This window comes from Perca flavescens, chromosome 13, assembly GCF_004354835.1.
Source record: "Perca flavescens isolate YP-PL-M2 chromosome 13, PFLA_1.0, whole genome shotgun sequence".
In the NCBI taxonomy this organism is placed as follows: Eukaryota; Metazoa; Chordata; class Actinopteri; order Perciformes; family Percidae; genus Perca; species Perca flavescens.
The window spans coordinates 4995904-5017930 of NC_041343.1; the positions used below are offsets into that span (position 1 = coordinate 4995904).

Consider the following 22027-nt stretch of genomic DNA (forward strand, 5'->3'; position numbering starts at 1 on the left):
ACTGCAAATGGCATGAGAAAGAGAGGCTTTTTCTGAAATGATCAGACATCCATCATGTGAGTCTAACCGCCATGCTTTTCCAGTATTCAGACTTCCACTACACAACGTGGCCTTTATGCCAGAATGAAAACAAAAGCCAGTTAATAGGCTGGGCTGTGGGACGCCTCTGTTGTAAGAGTAGACTTTATAAATACTGTGATTTGTCCTGGGCCTGCTGTCTCAGAGCTGATAGCATCTTGATGATTGAGCTGAATGCTGCTGGGAGGCCCTATTATGAAGACTTTATAACAGGGGTCACCAACCTTTTTGAAACTGAGAGCTACTTTATGGGTATTGAGTCATACGAAGGGCTACCAGTTTGATACACTCTTATGAAATAACAAATTTGCTCAGTTTGCCTTTAGTTATATATGATTATTAATGATTAATGATACTCATTTATGTGAAGACATTGGTCATGTTAATGATTTCTCACAATAATTATCAACAATGACTTAACAAGGTGGGTAACCGATAATATCAATATTCAATTTTCATTTTTAGAACAGGCCTGAGGGCTACTCATGTGGTCCTTGGGGGCTACCTGGTGCCCGCGGGCACCGCGTTGGTGACCCCTGCTTTATAAGCTTCCTGCTGCTATCTCACACACTATGCTCCTGAGGGCCACAAATATGTAACTACACAGCTCCAGACGTGAGTGCATTTGGCTACACTCTTGTTGTTTAATGCACTGTTACACTTGTCTGTTGGCATTCATCCTTAGTTGGTTAGTGTCATTTAGTTAAAGTGAGCCTGGATGAGATGACTCCCAGCGCAGAGGCAACACTCAAGTCCTGCCCATGCTGTAGAGATGTGCGTGTTGGGGAGATATATAACTCATGAAAACTGTTCAAAATAAAAGTCAGCACCGTTGTATAAAGAGTTGGTGTATCCCCAAAGGCTGCATCGCAAAAAGCACCCTTTGAGTTCAGCTCTTTTCAGCCTACAGCGGGCATCCTTGGAGCATGCAGGAAGTGAGGCAGATTAAACCTTTTGGACCTGCTAAGTCAACACGTCTCTGCTGTGTGCTGGTGTATTATTGTTCAGTTGTCAGTTGAGCCTTAGCTCATCGTGGTCAGCTACGCTCACTGTCCACACACTCAACAATGAGCGCTTATCTCGGCAGGCTGTGGCAGAGTGGCTCCGCTGCCCCCCCCATCTCTCTGTCAGTGTGCCGGCATTAGGGTCAGTGACAAATAAGGGTTGGGCAGATGAAAAAATGAAAAAACTTTGAAAAAGATTTTTTGAAGGCATCCTTGAGTTTCGTTAAAATGTATATTTTGTGTTATTGTACATTTTATTTCATTTGAAATAGGATTTTCACCATTTTTTTTAACAAAGGTAGGACCAAATGGACCTAAAATGTCAATTGGTGTAACCACAAAGGAATGATTAATATTTAATATTTCATCCACTACATTGTTTGTGAGTGCACTCATACAAATATAACTATTACCTATTTCCAAATTTCAGCCAAAAATAGATTTGATTAGGATTACTTCTAAATTTAAATTATATTTGTTATTGCAATATCAAGTGGTAGGCGTGCTGGAAACATTTGTTTTCTAAATAATCTTGGACAAATTGTGTAAAAAGTCTTAAAATTGTGTTTCTACAGTGGAGTAGAGTATTACATTTTATCAAACATAAATTTACCTGCACATTATCATTTTTTCAAGAAAAATACTGGTTACCCCATTTGACACAAACCAGTTACACCACCTGACGTGATGCTTGTAAGTGACACTAAACTACTGAACTTGGCATTTAATTTCATTTCAATGACAAATATTTAAATATATTATAACTCATTAGATTAAATTAAACAACTAACATCTTAACAAATTGTGTGTGAACAGTATTTGTGTGTGAGAAAGAGGTAGATAGATGAAAGAGAGAGGGAGAAGCAAGTCTGTTTAGGGTTGTGCATGCCCTTTAACATGTTTACAGGTAAAGAGCTCATATTATGCTTTTTGGGATGTCATAGGTGTACAAAGTGAAAAAGCCCAAAGTCCCCCCCAAAGGGACTTACCATCTCCAACAGAAAACACTGTTCACAAACTGCTCCAAACAGCTCTATTGTAGTCCAGCCTTTACTTCAGAGACAAACGTGGTCACTTTGTAACACGCGTTATAATGCTCACCTAGCTGCTAGCGTGGCACGCCCTCATACTCTGCTTCTGACTGGCTAGTAGTCCTTACCTAGCTACTGCGCATGTGCGACTCCCAACAAAGATGGAATAGAAGTGAGATCTCATTCTGTAGCTAAAACAGAGAGCTAAACACACAGGGTGAAAATAGGAGCTGCAGCAATGTGCAGTACAATAAAAATATGGTGTTTTTTGAAAATTAAACCATGTTAAACTATTCTGGTACAACCTCTAAATGCAATTATTAACCTGAAAATGAGCATAATATGACCTCTTTAACTTATTCTGGTGCATTTATCGGAATTCAATTTGATAAACTGCATTTTTTCAATGGCATTTTTAATATTTAAGTAACATTTTATACTTAAATAATCCTTGAATTTTTTAGGTATTTTAAAGTTGCTGTTCTTGTAACACATTAGAGGTCACAGTTCAACTGCCTCATTCTGTGTTATTAAATTGTTAAGAAATTATTGTAAAATTGCAATGGAATGATATGGAAATTTTAATTTAAGGGTAAAACTTTTTTTAAACACTAAGGCCTTGCACTATAATGACTTAGCCTAGCCAAGCTAAATAAGCTATCTTAATTAAGTGTTGGATAAATTACCACCACTTTTAAAAAATTCAAACAAAAAACACATACAAATAGTTCTGAATAGTATTAAGTTCATATAACCTCTTGGACCAGTAACTGAACTAGTTATATTTGAAAAGATTGGCCAAAAATTGAGAGGCTTGTAATAGGAGTCAAATGGTGTAACCGGTTACACCATTTGACATTTCAATGTAAAATCAAATTAGTCAGGCATTATAATGGACACATATATCAGCATATGGCCTTGGTGTAAATAATCAAAACACTGTTTTTACACTAAATACAAATATTTATTCAACATAATTTTTTTCTATGTTTTACTTGGGTCATACCATTTGACATGTGAACCAAAGAACTGAACTTAACCTAAAAATGTCTTATTAACTTATATTTATCAGAGAGTTATTAACCTTGTGATGCAGCAGTTATGCTGATCAGGGTCCTTTTCTCTGATGTAACTTCCTGTCATGTGGTCTTCTTGCTGATTTTAACAAAATGGCACCTTAAATGGTGGTTACACCACTTGACATTTCAGGAAGCTAGCATGACTGACAGGATTCCCTAAATTATTAAAATAAATATCAGCATCATTTTAAAATATATTGGAAATATGTATAATAACCTTTAATTTACGTTAATGCCCAAGTAGTTAATGGGATCTTTTATTAAGAAATTTGACCTTTTTAAGCAAGATAAAAATTTTGGTACAAAGTTTTGACGGTTACACCACTTAGACATTTTTGCCATTAATCGCCAATTATTCTCTTAAAATTAATTAAAACCAAACTCTTTAAAATATGGCCTCTAAAAAAGTAGGTATTAATGTAATTTGTTTGTCTTTTTTTTAAATTAAATGTATTTAAATTTAATTTAACCTTATAGACACAAAAAAATGTGCGTCACGTCATTGACCCACTAATAGGTAAAGGAACTGCTGGATGGTCAAAAAAAAAGACCCATGTTAATATCCCAGTATCCAGATTAGCCTGATATCTGCAGATGTGAGTGTTTCCAGACTTTCATTTTTTGTTGAGGAATTATTGGTTAATCCTTTGTGACGTACTGATGGAAAGCTTTAGAAAAGGGCGACTGTGTGTGTGTGTGTGTGTGTGTGTGTGTGTGTGTGTGTGTGTGTGTGTGTGTGTGTGTGTGTGTGTGTGTGTTTAAGTATAGCGGGTGGGGGAGGTTTTGGTGTCTGGTTGAAAGGACAGGCAGCAGAATGTTATCCAGGGATTTACCACCATGTATTATTATCTGACCAGTTCATTGTTGACTGGCAGGGAGGATATAGGTTAGTACACAGTAGCATTAGTCACTTATAAAACCCTGCTCTAGTGATCGGTTTAAAATGGCGCCACAATGAGTGGACTGGTGTATCATTAAAATAACACTACCCATAAGCCACTGCAGTAGCCATACAAACATTTATTTCCATCATGCTTGAAAAAGGCCTGTGTGTGGAAATTGCATTCCTAATTAGGATTAAGGAAGGGGTCAGGCAGCCTGGACTAGAATGTGAAGCATTTGCAATGAGTGCCGCTGATGCCATCTGTGCAGAGTGTGGTGAGGAGCTAATTCTGGCACTGAGTGTGGCGCGATTTAACACAGAATTTTTGCGGTAGCAGCTCCAAATCAAGCATGGGATTGGACTCTGACTGCAGCCCAAAAAAACGGTTGTAGTCCTGTTAGGACTCCTCTAAGCGGACGCCATGGAGCTCCCCAATTCATTTGGACATCAAACATGTGTGGCATGTCAGATTGCTCACATAACAGAGATTCTGCACCAGGGGAGGCCCTGCTCACCCTCGTGGCCTTATGCTTCGATCTGTTTTGACATGGCATTCTCACTGTCTCCCTCAAGAGGCTGACCTGGGCTAGAGAAATGACCGGCCAATTATTTGACCACCAAGTATGGTCAAGACTTCCTGGCTGCCTGTGAAAGGCAGGGAGAGCTACCGCTGCTTACACTTCTTACCTGGGAGGGATCCCAATTAGCAAACTGCGGGGACTCTGGCTGGCGCTGACAGTCACTATTAATAGTGCCAGGGCATTTGAATGCCGACCTGTTCTCACTATAGTGAGGAACAGCTCGTGACTGTAGGAAATATATTACCTGCAATCGTGCACATCATCATTAAACAACACTGACATCAATTGAAGTTTCAGGAGAGATAGAAATCTGTTACCAGTTATCTCCCTTCCAGCTCCTCTTGTAGCTTTGTTTATTGACATTATCACTGATACAGTGAACACATAGTATTTAGTCTTTTACAAGTCAATATTGAAAACTAACACATAACTACACAGCAGACGCGTAAAACAAAATGGTTGTGAAGGTGTTACATTTTCTAATTGTGTATAAATTCTTACATTTTGGCTTTCATGAAACATAATTCATATCATTGCACAGGTAGTCTGGATGAACAACACTTCTCTGTTTGTTGCCCTTTCTTAAACTCCCTTGGCTCCGGGAAACAACAACCAGAACCTCCGAGCTAGCGAGCTACACGTTGAAAATGGAAAGTTTTGAAGAAAATGTGGATGGTGCAACAAGGCAGGCCTGCTTGGTTCTTTCAGGGAATGATTGTAAAGATTTACAAAGAATATGTTTAGGGCATTTCCTCTCTAACTGGGACGTTTTGGGGCTGAGTGGTGGGGATTTGTTATGGACGATATACACACGGTGATACTCTGGTAAGAGCCAATGAGGTTTAACCATGTATCAGCTAATTTAAATAGATCACCTTACTGTATTGTGTCAACCGTTAACTTCATTTAATATTATATGTGGCGTTTTCTTCTACAGGTGGCAAATGTTCCACCTAAACAAGTTCCTTCCTGAGACTATTTAGCAGAGCCACCGTCGCTGCGTCCGGAGCTTAGCGCCGCCCAAGATGATTGTGATTGGTTTAGAGAAATGCAAACAACCCAGAGCCATTTTTTTCCCTCCTATCCCAGAATGTGTGTGTGGTGTAGCCAGACCTTACTCCACAGCGCTGTGGAGATAGAGCTGGCAATGCGATACTATTGCAGACAGACACAGTCATGTTGCTAATAATTCATGTTCAGACAGCTAGAGGAGGGGGCACCGTGTTTCAGCACAGAGTGCAATAACTGTAATTACTCAGCATCTCAAATATAACTCTGTGGATTATCATGTTCCATGAGGTACCGTGTCAATAGAGTTAGGTCTGCATTTCCACAATGTACTTTATGTAGTCGATGGTTATTGTGTACTCAGTCACAATACCCATCGACCATTGTTCTGTTTAATTAAGCATTCATTCACTCCTACTGCCTGTAACTGTGTCACAAAACAAAGGTCTCCATTGGCATGCATGGCTGCCGGGACCACGTGAAGAGGCAGTGTGACACCAAACAACAGTACTATTTTTATACAGCTACGAGGGTCTGATTATCTCAGGGCCAAGATGTTTCACATGACCTAATGAATAAGCAATATTATCAATGAAGATCATTCAGTGAATATCCGTTCCTTCTAAATGCTAAAACAGCTTTGGCAGCATGAGAGACTACATGGCTAAGGAACAGGAGCCTCATGTTTTAATTATTTATTTTTTGGCCATTTTAGGCCTTTATTTGACAGGACAGCTGAAAACAGAGAAGGGGAACGACACACAGCAAAGGGCCGTAGGTCGGAGTCGAACCCAGGCCCCCTGTGTCGAGGAGTAAACCTCTGTAAATGGGTGCCTGCTCTACCAACTGAGCTAACCAGGCGCCCAGGAGCCTTGTGTTTTAAAGGGTGCTTACACAGCAGTTGTCTACGTGACACTTTGAGGATATTTCTTCATAATGTGCATCAGCGGTCAGATTGTGTGCTCACTTTGTGAGCCATGTTGCAGCATGCGATGTAATAATAAAGGGATTAAAATAATTCTAATCACATAATTAATCAGCATATAATATATATATAGTGATATAATGCACACTTGTCAGATAATGATCACAGTGTCTGTTATATAGCTCTGATCCATCTGTTTTATGACTGATGTGAATGAATGTGCTTGCAGGGTTTATATAGAAACTAAACAACGCACATTCATGCTGTCAATTCATGGATTTTATGATATATTTGCTGGTAACAAATATGCCCAATATTCAATGAAAAATAATGAATCATGTGTGCCAGTGTTGTGTGTCAGGCTCTCAGGAGACGGCGGCCACCCACACTGTCACAGCCACACACACACACACACACACACACACACACACACACACACATGCATGTTGCAGCCCACACATTAGCTAGTGGGCGGTGGAGAGAGAAAGAAAACAAATGTGTATGTCGGTGAGTGTGATGTTAGCAGTAATGCAAATAACAACAACAACAATATGCAGATGAGCGTATGCCGTGATTTGCACCTAAGCGCTCGAAAAAAAACCAAAGGAAATCCCTGAAATAATAATAGATTCTTGGAGTCCACCTTTCTGCTCTGAACAAATCACTAATGGCGCTTTTCCATTACATGGTACCTACTCGCCTCGCCTCGACTCTACTCGCCTTTTTTGGTTTTCCATTACAAAAAAAAGTCCCTGGTACCTGCTAACAGGTACTTTTTTTAGTACCTGCTCAGTCGAGGTTCCAAGCGAGCTGAGGCGAGCCGAGAAGGTGACGTGAAACCCTGCAGGCTGCTGATTGGTCGGAAAGAAGCGTCACTGATCACTGCATTGCTAGCGAGAGACGGCATTTTTAAATAGTTTAGCCAGCGGTGTTTTTTTGCTGCCGGAGGCTCCACGCAGAGCTTTCGCCGTAGCATACAAGTGGCCTGATGGTTATACTGGTGCGCTGGTGTGTGGAGGTGTGATGTGTGTGTGTCGAGTCGCCGTATGTGTGTGTGTGGGGAGCTAGTGAGCGAGGGAGAAGTGAGAGAGTGACAGCGATTATCTCCGCAGCGAGTAGCGACTCTAGAGTCATATACAGTATATGTGAGAGAAAAAAAGCGTGATGTGACCACGGTGGGAAATCTGGAGTAGTAAACGTTAACTATCTCTTTGATATCATGTTGTTTACGGAAACGGAGAACCAGGAAATGCGTCGGGGATATGTCAATGGGAAAGCAAGCTACTAAGCCACGCCCACGGCAGTCGCTATGACGACCAGCCACGCTGAGGCGATACTAAAATCTGCAATGGAAAACGGACGCACAGCGAGTCGAGTAGAGTCGAGGCGAGTCGAGGCGAGTCGAGCAGGTACCATGTAATGGAAAAACGCCATAACATTTTGATAAGATTGTTTATGCCAGTAGTTACCAAACATTCTCTGCAGGGTAGAGCTGGGCGATTTGTTTCCCTAAAAAAATCTGTTTTTTTTATAAAAAACTTGATTTACGATTCGATTCGATTTTCCCCCCCCTTCCATTTAAAACAAAATAGCTGCGAACTGTAAATATATTTAAAAAATATATATTTATTGTATTTAATTAAAGTGCATCAACATAAACAAAATTGCAAAGGCAAACCCTTTCTCTAAGTGAAAAGTCACTGTGCAGTGTGCAACAAAGATTGTTAAACATCCAAATTATTTATACTGTATTTGGATTAAAATAAATCTAAAAAATCGATTTTTTGAAAATATGAATTGATTTGACCTACCAACTTGATTTTTAAATCAAATTGATTTTTTTTCCCAGCCCTACTGCAGGGCCCCCATTTTTGTAGATAAAATATGTCAAGCCCCTCACCGTGTATTGAAGAGAGAGAGAGAGAGAGAGAGAGAGAGAGAGAGAGAGAGACACAATCAGCTGTTTTTCTGCGAAGGGAAAGTCAACGAGATGACACTGCCACGATTCGACTGGGTGATTACCTGTCCAATCAGGCTCCTCCTCTGATTGTGGTCACCACTTTATATTTTGTTGTCTGTGTTTTGGTAGCTGTGGCGTTGGTGTGGCTTCATCGTCTGCTTTACGTTCACCTAGCAGTCCTTTCACTCGCCACGCCCCCGCTGTTAGAACTCGGGCCCCCGAGTTTGGAAACCACTGGTTTATGCCAACTGCAATTTCCTGTAATTGTATGAGAATTAAAAGGCCTTATGGGAAATAGATAAAACATATTTATTCAGGAGATAAAGAAGTAAGACGAGAGTCTTGTGAGAACAGTTTAAAGTTGATGAATATATAAGCCTTTCTAGACGTGCATATACCTAACAGCCATTTAGCGGGTGTATAATCTGCGAGTCCCCTGATGTGAAGTAATAGCTCAACGCAGTGACTAGCATTGTGGCAAGGGAAGGCACTGCGTGTGAGGTGGAAGAGTAAAAGTTGCTTTTCCTACTCGGTGGTCCAGTCCTGTGAGCTAGTCATATTTAGCTCTAGGTCAAAGTGAGAGCAGGCCAGATTTAATCGTTAACACTGACACAAAGTGACAGGTTCCCAGGCATTCAGTGACACCATCAGCTCCTCCCTTACCCTCCCTCCATCCTGTCATTGGCTCAGGCCGAGTCTTTGACCCTGCCTAGATCAGAGGGCTCACCAGCAGTAAGGCACATGGGTAGCCCCGGCCTTAGCGGGCTCACAGATCAGGGCCTGCAGCGGCCTCATATGTAAATGCTGAATAAATGAATACACAAGGATACCTTGTGGGGAAAGCTGAACCGTGTTTGAGTACACCTGGAAAAGATAGGATGCATCTGAATGAACTCCTGATACCAGGATACAACTTTTAGTCAGACAGAATGAGTTTACCCGCCAGGGGTTGAGTGGTTGGTGGGGGAATTAAAACCTGTCTGGGACATCACATGAGTCTTCCTAGCTTCATTTAATTCCAATGCATCCTTGATACAAATAAGCTTTTTGTATTCAGATGACTTTTCATCCATACTAGGAAGTGCCATTATGTCCATGGACATGTATACGTTTCTCCTTTACCTCCACCTGCTCTTCTTCAGGGCTTTGCTCTGCTCCTGTGCCTATTAAAGCTGATTTGTATGCCGACCTCTTAGCATTCTGAGCACAATGTTAGTCTGACCACTTTCATCTCTGAACATTAGAATTCCGCAGGCTGTGGCCACAGGAAGAGGCACTTGCACGCTAATGTCTGTGCTGTAAATATGAAGCTACCGTGAGCAGCTTAGCATAAAGACTGGAAACACCACTAGCCTGGCTCTGTCCAAAAGGTAACAAAATCCACCTACCAGCACCTCTAAAGCGCATTAATTAGCACTTATGTCTGGTTTGTTCAAACCGAGGTGTGAAAGCAACCATTTGTTTTGTTTTCCAAAATGTTGAATTATTCCTCAAATAGCTAGTTTGCTAATATTCTATTAAATAATCAATACAATAAATAGTAATTTATTTGTATTAGTCACAAAGAATACGTTAACTGTCGGCCTTAACAGGAAACCTATCAAACTATGACCCAAATACGGACATACCATGAATTTAGTGGACCACCCCTGTTCACCATGTGATACATTTATATATGGGTTTTATATAGCTGCATATTTAACATGCACTTGACAAGCTGCTCCGGGTCCATCCATGTATGCCCTCAAACGCTGTGACATTTGCTCAGCAGCTGAAGGAGCATGCATTTATGTGTTAGTATGGTGTTTGTTGTGACCGCTCTACATGTGCATTTCCCTAGACTTTCCTTTTGACACAAGTTTGGACGTTTTCGTGCTGATTGACAGTTCTCCCAGAGGCTCTTTTAAGTCACGTAACAAAAAAAGTGAATGCATGTCTTAGATCATTTTGTAGTTCCGCTCAAGCTCAGAGGAACCAAAGTCTAGTTAAAGGCTTCAGTATGTAATGAAAAAAAAAGAATAAAATTTTTTTTTCACCAATAGAAGGGGATTTCCCCAAGGCGATCAAACAAAGAGATTACTCAGCCTGAAATCTTACCGTGTTTTATTTTATCTCATGAATAGGTCGTCTGTGGTAATCTGAAATATCTGTGAGCTTCGACAGCGCTGTCACGGCATACCAACACCAGAAAGGTAAAAGTAGGCGTGAGTGGGAGAAGAAAGTTGGGCATACATTTGGGGATGGGAAGAGTGCGACACTGGTGGGTGACCACAGCTGTGACAATACAGCCCGGGGTCATTCTCCCTGCCAGCTCAGCCCTAAAAGCTCTCCCTCACTGTCATCATGTCACAGGCCTACTGTTTTCCTGGAAGAAGACCTCTGAGGTCTGTTTAGTCACTTTCTCCCACAGCTACCCAAACAGGTGGGATCCTGTCTAGCGTTGGTCACCATTGGGGTGGGGGGGGGGGGGAGTGAAACGTCAAGTATGACAGAAAAAGCATCCAGTTACTATGGTAATATCACCAATATTGCTATGGGAACTGCAGCACCAGGGCACGCTTTGTCTAGGATCTAGCTGTAATCGTCTCTCAGAAAGAAGCTTATGGTAATATGTGATGCTCTTATGATTTAATTTGTCAGGCTTTGTGTCCCAGCTGACATCATAGACTTTTATCAAATGGAAATTAGCATCTCCTCAGGGTAAAGCATGCAAGACATGAGAGGGCTTCGGCAATGTGCTGTTTAACTTTTTGCTTGCCTCCTGTCCTCGCCCCCAGTGTCACAGTGCGTGGTTTAAATGCCTATAATTAAAGTGCCTTTTCAATCACAATCACATCATTTTGTTTATAACTTGGCATGACATCATATTCCACCTAAATATTCCACTATTTGATTGGAATACATTTGTTTTACAGTGAATAGCCATTTTAAAACAATTACCAGTGACTCTGGGCTGTAACTTTTAATTCAGCTGGCACATCATTGTGACATAATTCTCTAAATCTTACAGCACAATTGGCACAATTTAATTTTTTCTTCCTTTCAACGCTTCCCCTTAGAACACACACTAGAAATGAGCCTTTCCTGTCCTGGCTACATTGTGCTTGGGGCTCACAATGAACTTTCGAGCACTGTGACCAGAAACATAGTGCTCATGTGTGCCGTGCCAAAATCTGTAACCTACTTTGAAGAACAACGTTTAACATTTACACCCCTTAAAATATGTTCTGTGTGCTTTCAGTAGAGACATTCCAACAGAGACTTCTTGAAGGGATGCACAAGTGAAACCCCACAGGAGGCCTGGCAACCTCTTAACACATCATGAATTATAAAGGGCAGTTCTTTATCCATCTATCTGGGGGCCTAGAGAACCAAGTCATTGAGTCCTTCCTAGGGAATTCATTCACCGCAGTGATCCAATAATCTAAGATCATTGAATTGGATCAATAGATCATTTATTGTCCTCCATTAGAGGAAATGTGTTTGCACCGCCTGTACACACGCACAGGTGTGTCAATTCCATGAGGCAAACTCCTTCAGAATTTTAGGATTGAGACATTTTGCTAAATTATTCAGATCAATTTTGTTAGTGTTAATTGCCTCCTTAACTAGTGCACAATGCATTCAAAGTCGTGTAGACATTACGTTGACATTTACAGTACTGTCCTTAAATAGATAATACAAAATTCAAAGGAGTCTATAAGTAGACATTTTGTATGATAACCTGTATTTGAAAACATTTACAGGTTCACAATTTGACACTGATGTGGACTAGAGGATGGATACCCAGCCCGAGCCGGATGGGACCCGACGGTACCCGATGGGCCGGCCCGTGTTCGGACAGCTATTTAGAAATGATGTTCGGGTTCGGGTTGGGCTCGGTCAGTGCGATAAGGCGTTCATTGAGTTGGCCCAGCAGCTTATTAATGTCGGTGCTACATATGGTTCAGTGGCAGCGCAGGACGTACTGCCTGACCCCACCACTGGGTCAAAACGGTGCCGTGAGCTGGCAACAGAAAAACGCACAAAGCTGGTTGATCAGCTAAATGACATTCTGACTGAGGTGAATTCGATCGGAATGACATTGGATATCTGGACGGAGGACTACCATGCGCTCATCTGTTGACATTTCCGAATGCCTTGCTACAGTCGCTTAATAAAAGCTTTCCACACAAACAAACGTACATGTGTCATTAACATGAGGAAAAAAAAACAGATTTGAACTGTGTCGGGCTGAGGTCGGGCTCAGACATAAATTTCTTAATGCCTGTTGGACTCGGGCCAGGTTCAGTTACTGCTCTGTCGTACGCGGGCCGGGCTCGGACAGAGAAATGCGGCCCAATCAGCACTCTAATGTGGACCTTGTTACGGACTTGCTGTTGTGTGAATTCTTTAATGCCCGGCTCACATTACAAGAGTTTTAGGCCGATTTATGCCCAATTTACCCCTCCCGAGAATCTGAGAAAAAATCTTGTCGAGGACCTCGATCGGTTCCGATGTTCGGCGCAGATTATCTGGTAATGTGAGGCGTTCACAGATCGAATTTTGCACCTCCCGATCTGCTCGCAGACACATCGGGGCCGCCCCGATAATATCAAACATGTTTGATATCTAGGATTATAATCGGGCGTGAAACGACTATGATTACGTCAGTACTTCCACAATAGCCAATGAGAGACAGGTCTGCAAGGAGACAGAAGTGACGGAAACTTTTGAAAATGTCCACGAAAGCAGCTGTAGTACGGGTCCGAATTGGAAGAAAGGATGGTGGAGATGTGGAAACAGCACGAGTGCCTGTTTAATGTATCATCATATCATAATCGGAATGATAAAGAGAAGAGCTGGGGAGAGATCGCTTCAGATATGGACCTACCGGGTGAGTGTACAAAGTTGCTAGCGCACTAGCTAGCAAATGTAAACGATAAAGATGCATTGCACATACCGTATTTTTCGGACTATAAATCGCTCCGGATTATAAGTCACACAGAACAACTAGCAGGGCGTGGAGACGTAACTGCACCGTTGACCAGCCCCTCCCGGCAGCACGTTGTTCAAGCCCCCACCTGTGGACTCGTTCCTCCACCTCTGGCCATCTTGCTTTCAGCCCGCGATTAGCCGATTAGCTTTCTTTGATTTCTTCATTGCAGTAAGAATCACCTTTTCGCCAGTCTCCCTCACAACTTTTCTTTCTCATTTGTGTTTAGGAGCAGCATATAGTGGTCACAAGCCTAGAGCGCTCTCTCGCGGCTGTAGACGGTAATGTTTTCAGTATGAATTAACATTTAAAAACATGTTAAATTATATATATTTTGATATATAAGTCGCACCTGACTATAAGTCGCAGGACCAGCCAAAGTAGGAAAAAAGTGTGACTTATGTATTACTACAGCAAGTTGCCGTGACACAGTATCCATTTTGTTTACATGCGCTTCCCCAGATCGCGTCACGTGAGGTGCTATAAATCTGGCAAGATAATCTTAAAAATATCTCGTAGTGTGTGATGCCCCACTATTTTCAAATCTTGTAGTGTGAGTATGTTCAAGATTTGAGGGAAGAAAATCTGCAAAGATTCTCCTCAAGTGTGTGATGCAACCAGATTTCAAAATCGGTTAGGATTTTAACACTCCTGTAGTGTGAGCCAGGCTTAAGTCTCGTAATGTACTATACAGATTTGCATTGCTAATGGCCTGTTTGTTAGCATGCGTGTGTTTTCTGGTTGACTTTGTTTAGCTTTTGATGTGGCGATGAACATGTTTCTTGTTCTCCGTTGTAGTCCGGTTCCTTTATTCAGAGGTTGTGGAGAAGACAAGCAGCCCGGGTGATGTGTTATTGGATGATGAACCAGTGTGCTCAGTTGAGTCTCTGCATTTCCATTCTTTATTTGTCCACCACACTCCTCACCAGCCATATCGCGGTTTGCTTCGTTGGTTTGTTTGTTCACCTAGGTGTGTTTTGTATTGGAAACATGGTGCTGAATATGTATCAGGCTTATCCAGGCCATGTTATTCATTTAAAATTAGCTACACGCAGTGAATATATAGCATGGGTGTTCTCATATCTATGCACCTGGCTCTACACGTGTGTGTTGTGGATGCACATGCTCATCCTGCTAAAGGTGTGATGTCCTTAATGCAGCACAGCAAATGTGGGACACGTACACTATCTCTCTCATGTTGTCATTTTTATAAACTGGTAAAAAAAAAAAAAAGAATCGTATCATTTGAAGGACACGGCCTTGGAGATGTCAGTGGTTGATGTGACTGGCTGGCTGGTCAGGGAGCAGCAGAGCGTTTTTATTGAGATGACCAGTGATTTGTGTTGGAGGAGGGAAGAAACAAATTGCTCAATCTGCTCTTATTGAACAGGCAGCATTCCTCCTTGGCGAATCAATTGAATACAGCAACTCAGAATGAAGTGAAACATGATTAAAAATTGGCTGTTAAAATAGGCCACTAATTATTTTTTTTAACGCACGCACGTTACATGATTTCGCTCCATAGTTTGGGAAACCAGGAAGCTGCAGCAGTAACGTGGGACAGTCTTGCCAACATGGCGACTTTCTCGCCAGATTTAGTGACTTTTCAGACCCTCTTAGCAGCTTATAAATATGTTCAATTATATTTCTATCGTAATTCACACTACCATGAGCTAGCAGAAACAAACCTCCTTGAGAAGAAATGGATTAAGTAAAGGGCCTTTTGAATGGCAAGTTGAGTTTCACAGCCCTTCCACATGGTTTTCTCCACTAGACTGAAGTTATCTGCATGTACTGTCAATGTGAACAGAGTTACCACCAGAGTAGGCCTACGCCCAGTCTCAATTACCACTTGAGCATTAAAAACTTGAAAAAGGACATTTAGAACAGATCAAAAATGTGCAAAAATGTTAATCAATTGACAGCCCTAATAAAAATCTAATAAAAGAATATTAATAGCATCATGGTTCATTTCATTTCATTTTATTATACAGGAAAATGTAAAAGCAACAATTAAGTTACAATATAAACGGACTGGTTTCCAGCAGGTACCTGTTCTGCAGCACCATAGAACGTGGAACACAATTTCAGCACATTTATACAGGACATTATCATAGACTAGACAGATACAAACAAATAAAACATTAAATACGGACAAACAAGACTAGAACAATACATGAACAATCAATGTGTGCAAGTATGACTATCAAGAAGAAACTGTTTATATGACTTTTTTAAAATATAAAAAAAGGATTTCAGGTCATATTAACAACACCTTTATAAACAGAAAGCCAGATTTGGTTGAGAGGCTCCGTGCAACTCAAGTAGCAATGGAAGACGTGAAGAGTTTCCAAACAGCAACTGGTTGATAGTCAGTGAAACTGGGTGTGTGTACTTTGATGTCTGAGCTTCCAAAGGGGCGTGGGAATATCCTCCACAGGCACGAGGCAGCGATGTTCCACAGGGAACATCACTAGGTTGCTTAATTGAACCTTTCTATTTATGGTAGCGGCCTCACCTCTCCGGATTCAGCGAGCAGCGGTAGAGGAAACAAGTGTGGTTTCCCAGGGGGGAATAACAGAAAAAAGGAGGGATTCATTACACCGTGCAGGCATCAGGAAATACCCAGCTCCTCTGTGCTTATTGTATTATTCACTGATGTAAAACCTGCGGGGTTTATGAGGGAATTACAACTAAGATTACAAGAGACAACCCTGCGCCCTTCATGAGAACGGAAGGAAGATTAAAAAAGACTTTAATGTAGATTTGCAGATTGCCAGATCACACACAGCTGTGCCCAACCAAGAAGGGAAACATAGAGAAGGGAAACTTTATGAAGATTCCTATGTCATGATAAATGCATGGCATATGTAGGTCACTGAGCACCTGCATGGTTTAAAAGCTAATAATCTACACCACACACACTCACAGTGCATTTACATGCAGTTTAAAAAGCTGATTAGATTTGGGTTAAGGCAATACCCTGGATTCTCAAACGCCTTCTCCGGGGCTGTCAACGCTGTGCCTCGGCAAAGAAGTGGAGGGACCGAGCAGCTCCCTCGCTGCGGCAGCTGGCTAACGCTAACCTAAGTTAGCTAACGTTAGCTTCCTAATTCCACCCAACGTTACACATGAGCCGAACACAAGTTGTCACGATCTGGCGAGAGTACTGTGTTTTCCCACGCTGTGACGAGCGCGTGGATGAAAATGTTACATTTGACTCATTTAGTGGCCAGCCAGCCAGCCAGCCAGCCGGTTTAGACAATGGTCAACCGGAAGAAAAAACATATTCTGACCAGTTGGAAGAGCGCCACCTAGTGTACTGGGGGTAGAGTTACTCCGTCATTATTCCCCGCTCATGTATACGGGGAGAACTGGCATAACCCGGTTATTCACACGTTACTGCTGTGCATGTAAACGCACTGACTGAGCCGGTCATGTACTGCTTGGCTCTAGTGCATCAGAGAGTAAGAGTTGTGTCCCATTTTTCATAATGACCCCTTACTTATATGTAGTTATCATTGGTTCCATTGACACAAGAGATGAGGGCAAGACCTTAGAGGCTATTCAAGGAGACACATACAGGACGGGGTAAGACATGATCAGGATGGGATATGTGTCAGACAGACTGGAGGAGAGATGGGAATCACCGCTCGCATAACACTCAGTCAGCCCTTCCTGAGCTTCCATCCAGCTCAGATACTACTCTGGACAGTCCAGCTGTTTCTTGCGGGTGCCCAGTTAGGAAAAGATGCAGCCTTTGCTGAAAGGATACCCAGAAGGAAGCAAATTGTTTAATTGATTGCTGAAATATTTAGGAGGGGAGTCAAAATATCCCTATCACTGCTATCAGTATCATGAGGAAACACTTAGTTTGCAGGACTTAGGCTACACATTCCAAAATGTATTGCGGTACACCGTCAATCAATTTGTTCATTCATGCTTTACCTTCTGCCAGTAAATGATCAGGAATTCAGTTTTCGTGCCTGAGAGACTTTGCAAAATACTCTGATTCCAATAAACTATTATTTTCATCCATCTTTAATCCATCTGCCGATTATTTTCTTGGATAATTGATTGAAGGTTGTGTCTATAAAATGATAGAAGATTATGAAAAACGCCTAGGACAATTTCAAAAAGTCTTCGGTTTTGTCCGACCTGAGAGTCAACCGAGAGTCAACCTATACCGGACTCTCAGATATGTATTTAAAAATTAATATAATGTTTTAACTAGTTTTGTTAACTGGGCAGTCCTTCCAGAAAAATGAGTTTTTTTGTGATTGTTGTGGGCAAAAATCCTTTGTTATGCAGCATGTTTTCTTAAAAAATGCGATGAAATATGCGGGATATTTATGCAATTTTATGCAGTATTTATTGCGGTTTGATGAAAAAGAGAAAAAAAGTGATTCCCCCATCATCACTTCATAACGTTCCCATGGCAATAGGGGAAAATGGCTGCTCTTGTGTGAAGTAAATGCAACATTTTTCAACTTTCTGCTAAGATATATGTGCGGGGGAAATCGGCAATTTATGCGGCCAAAGTGCGGCGTATTTGAAAAAATGCGGGCCCCGCATAAATATGCGGACTTTGGCTGATTATGCATTGAATTATGCAATCGCATAATCACGTTTTTCTGGAGGGACTGACTGGGTTTATGAGTGAGCAAAGGGAGTCTGCCTGATTGAACTTTCGTCATAACTGGTTATTTTCTCGTTAACAAGGCCCCGGACCCCCCCATCCCTTGTCACTACACTTTGCACTAACCTTCATCCTGGACTTTACATCTGTGCATTACACACAGTGCTTAAACTACTTCAACAGCTATTTTGTATATATCTGTTTCTGTATTTATTGTTCATTCCTATTAATTATGTTTGTTTGTGTATGTATGCACCAATCACCAACGCACATTCCACGTAGGGTAACTTCTGTGGCAATAAATTCCTTTCTGATTCAGATTCCTTCCTGTTTACTAGCTTGGTTTATAATGTAGATGAACCTCAGTGGCAGTCTTTTTAAAATGTGTTTTCCTGGACAGCTGTTTCCACGGCAGACCTCTCAAGCTTTTCATGTCTACGTCAAGCTCACTTAGGCACCTAATCTGCACTAATACTTTCCGAATTAAGGAGGAGCACAGGGGGCAGGGGGTAAACTCCATTAGCTCTGTCGGAGCAGAAAAACTGAGCGCTGCCTTTAATGGAAAGTCATAACACTAAATTAATCACCTGGAATAATTTATCGTCAACTTTGGATTCTATTTCAACACGGCCTATTCTGATATTTTGGACTCCTGGCATACTTGGCCTAGTTAGATTTGCTATTAGGTTACAAAGTGCATGCTGTATATTTAAAACTCAAACCCAGAAGTAAGCACTGACATGCCTCACAAACCACAATTCTTTTGTCAGAAACAGTAAACGGCATATTTCTACAAGTACATGTATGATTTAAGTTAACCGAAGAGCAGATTTCTGCACCATTGTGTGGCTTCAGTCATATTTCTAGAAATTACCCTATCAGCCCCTTTTCATCAGAGGATGGTTTGCATGTGTGCAATGTAGCTCCAGTACAAGGAGCTCTGAGAATCACTGGGAGTCTCCTCTGCTAACAGCTTTGACCTGTGTGTGCTGCTCTGCATGTAGCTCTGTGGAGAGGAAGCTCAATAATGGCGCTTACCCACTGCTAGTACCAGCTCGGCTCGGTACTAGCCCCGTCCTCCATTTTCCATTGCTGATTTATTACCGCCTCATGCGTGAGGCGAGCGTGGCTGGTCGTCATAGCGACGCCGCAGGAAACTGCCGTGACCTAACGCGACACACACACAGACCGTCAGAGGTGTGTTCTTTTTGATTCTGTTGCCACAGCTCAGACTGATCTCATGAAGTGGCATATGTATGAGACGCCAATTCGTGTACCATCATTGGCGTGTTATCAAGACGCATACTCGCGCCGTTTGGCCTCCATTCACTGACATTACCTTGCGATTGCGTATGAATTTACGCCATAGCGAGTAGTATGAAAGGGCGAAAATCCGCATAGGGACATTGGTTGGGGTGGAGGACGGGTAAAACTCAGGACTTTCACCCAGGAGACCTTGTGTCCCGCGTGTCACTTTTCCTAAACCCAACTGTAGCTTTGTTCTTTTACTAAACCCAACCGGTTCTTCTTTTCCTAAACCCAACCCGTCCACTGTATACGGCGCTCAAAATGCGTACAGATAACACGCCACTTGGCTTAAAAGTGGGCGTGTATGTTTACGCAAAGTCATGATGTCACGTTGCACAGCCAGAAGGCAAATTTAGTTTCAAAAGAAGCTGGAGGCAGCACAAAAAAACACTGCTGGCTAAACTATGTTTACTTTGTTCAGGACACCCCCGTCTGTCACTAGCAATGATTAGTGATCAGTGACGATTCTCTCCGACCAATCAGCAGTCTGCAGGTTTTCACCTTTTGGTATCGCCTCAGCTCGCTTGGAACCTCGACGGAGGTGATACTAAAAAAACTACCTGTTGGCAGGTACCAGGGACTTTTTGTCATCATGGAAAAAACTAAAAAGTAGAGTTGAGGTGAGTCGAGCAGGTACCATGTAATGGAAAAACACTATAAGTGACAGGCTTCGACTGGATCAGTGTTTTGACTGTCACACTTCTAAAAAGGAGTGCAGATTCTCGTCTGTGCTCCTATACACTTCTTTGTTAAAGTTCTTAGTTAGAAAAGACTACTTTTTCAGGTTGTCAAGAACTTTTTCATGTAGTGCTGCTGTGGAGCTAAACCTATTCCTCCTGGGACCAAACTGTGTTGTCTTTGCTGCTGTAGCACAGTACAGAATAAATTACATCTTGAGATGTAAAGCCAACTGTCAAATATTTCTATTTCTATTAACGTTAGCAATCCAAATCGAACAAATGAAAGCTCACTGTCGTCCTTAACTGTCGTACTGTTGAGCTTTATTTCACCACAAGTTTCGTAGGGCTGCCCTCTCTGAGTCGATTAGTCGACTAATCCGTTGTTTTGGCCTCCTAAGATTTCTTCAGTCAATTAGTCATGTATGAGCACATCTCTGGTAAACACAAGATTGAAAGTGGTGCTTTTGCATGATTCTTTGTGGAGCAACTCAGTTTTACAGATCTAATTAAATCCACTAATCGATTCGTCAACAAAATGATATGAGTGTTAGTCGACTAAGAGTTCCATTGATAGAGGACAGCCCTAAAGTTTCAAATGGAACTATAATTCTACTGAAGTATGGAAGGTCAGGGTGGGTCCGAGCTGGAAGCTGCTCACCATACAGTTTGGCTCCTGGACCCTGGATGTCTGTCTGGAGGGCTGCTTGAAACGTAGTTTTCTGGTTGAAGAATTATCTTCATAGTGATTGGCCACATACTTGATGTCGTCAAGAAGAATTGCATCTCTGCGTTCATGTAAAATTGCTCACAATGAGCACATTGTGTGTGAACGAACATTTTGCGTCCATTTGAAGTAATGTTGCATCTGTGCTTACATATCAGTAAAAAAACTAGATTTTACAAATACATTGTATCTGGTACAGGAATATTAATAAAGTCCGAGCATTAGCTTCACACTTTCTCAAGCAGCTTCCTGAGGGCAGATCTTTTATTGTCCGGCTGGGTGTGACCTACATGTGCCCTCCATGCATTGTTGTTAATGTCAGCAGCGGCTAAAAACAAGCTGTCGTCTTGTCATTAACTCCAGGAAGACTGTGGGCTAATCAGCTTACCCCGTCTGCTGCAGCAGGTGACCCCACACACTGCTGTTGTGGCCACAGGACAGTTGGTGGAGGTCAGGTTATCCTGCTTTGAATGAGAGGCACATGACCATTTCCAGCACTAATTAGTAGCAGACTACACGTACACTGTATGCACCATTTAGGGTGCTTTTTTTTCTAGTCGCTTTGTGTCTCTGTGGTCAGTTTTGTCTCTTTGTGTTTTATTTTTTTGTCTCTTTGTGGTCATTTTGCATCTTTCTGTGGTCATTTTGCATCTCTTTGAAGTAATGTTGCATCTTTCTATGGTCATTTTGCATCTCTGTGGTCATTTTTGCATCTCTCTGACGTTACCATAAGAAATGTTAAAAGTCACTTCATGCAGAGGTTGTGGTCCAGGGGGCCTAGGCCTGTACCCAGTAGGCCCACACAGTTAGCCATCCATAATACAGAATAAACCAATATGTGTTCAATCATAACCCGGGTCACCTTGATGTTATAATCCATTTCTATACAATGGACCACTGAGATGTATCACAACCCGATTGGCCAGATGTACATGACGGGAGTTATTAATCATTTTATGAAGCACTATTTCTTCTTTTTAGGCTTCAGCAGGAGAGGTTGCACAAATGTAGATCAGGCATCCCATAGATTTTCAGTGACAGCCCAGTCCGTACAAGTGGCCCAGCCTGCATCCACGAGCCAGACCATCATTTAAGGTCTCTGAAAGTGTTTATGAGCATACTCGGTTAACATTCATGTGGAAGTGACTTTGT

At 41.8% G+C, this 22027-nt stretch overlaps 1 protein-coding gene across 1 annotated transcript in view; it reads left to right on the plus strand.

Annotated features, from left to right (window-relative positions):
• The window catches only part of jam3b (junctional adhesion molecule 3b), a 45020-nt gene that overhangs the window by 15349 nt on the left and 7644 nt on the right, over positions 1–22027 (plus strand). The window lies entirely within an intron of this gene.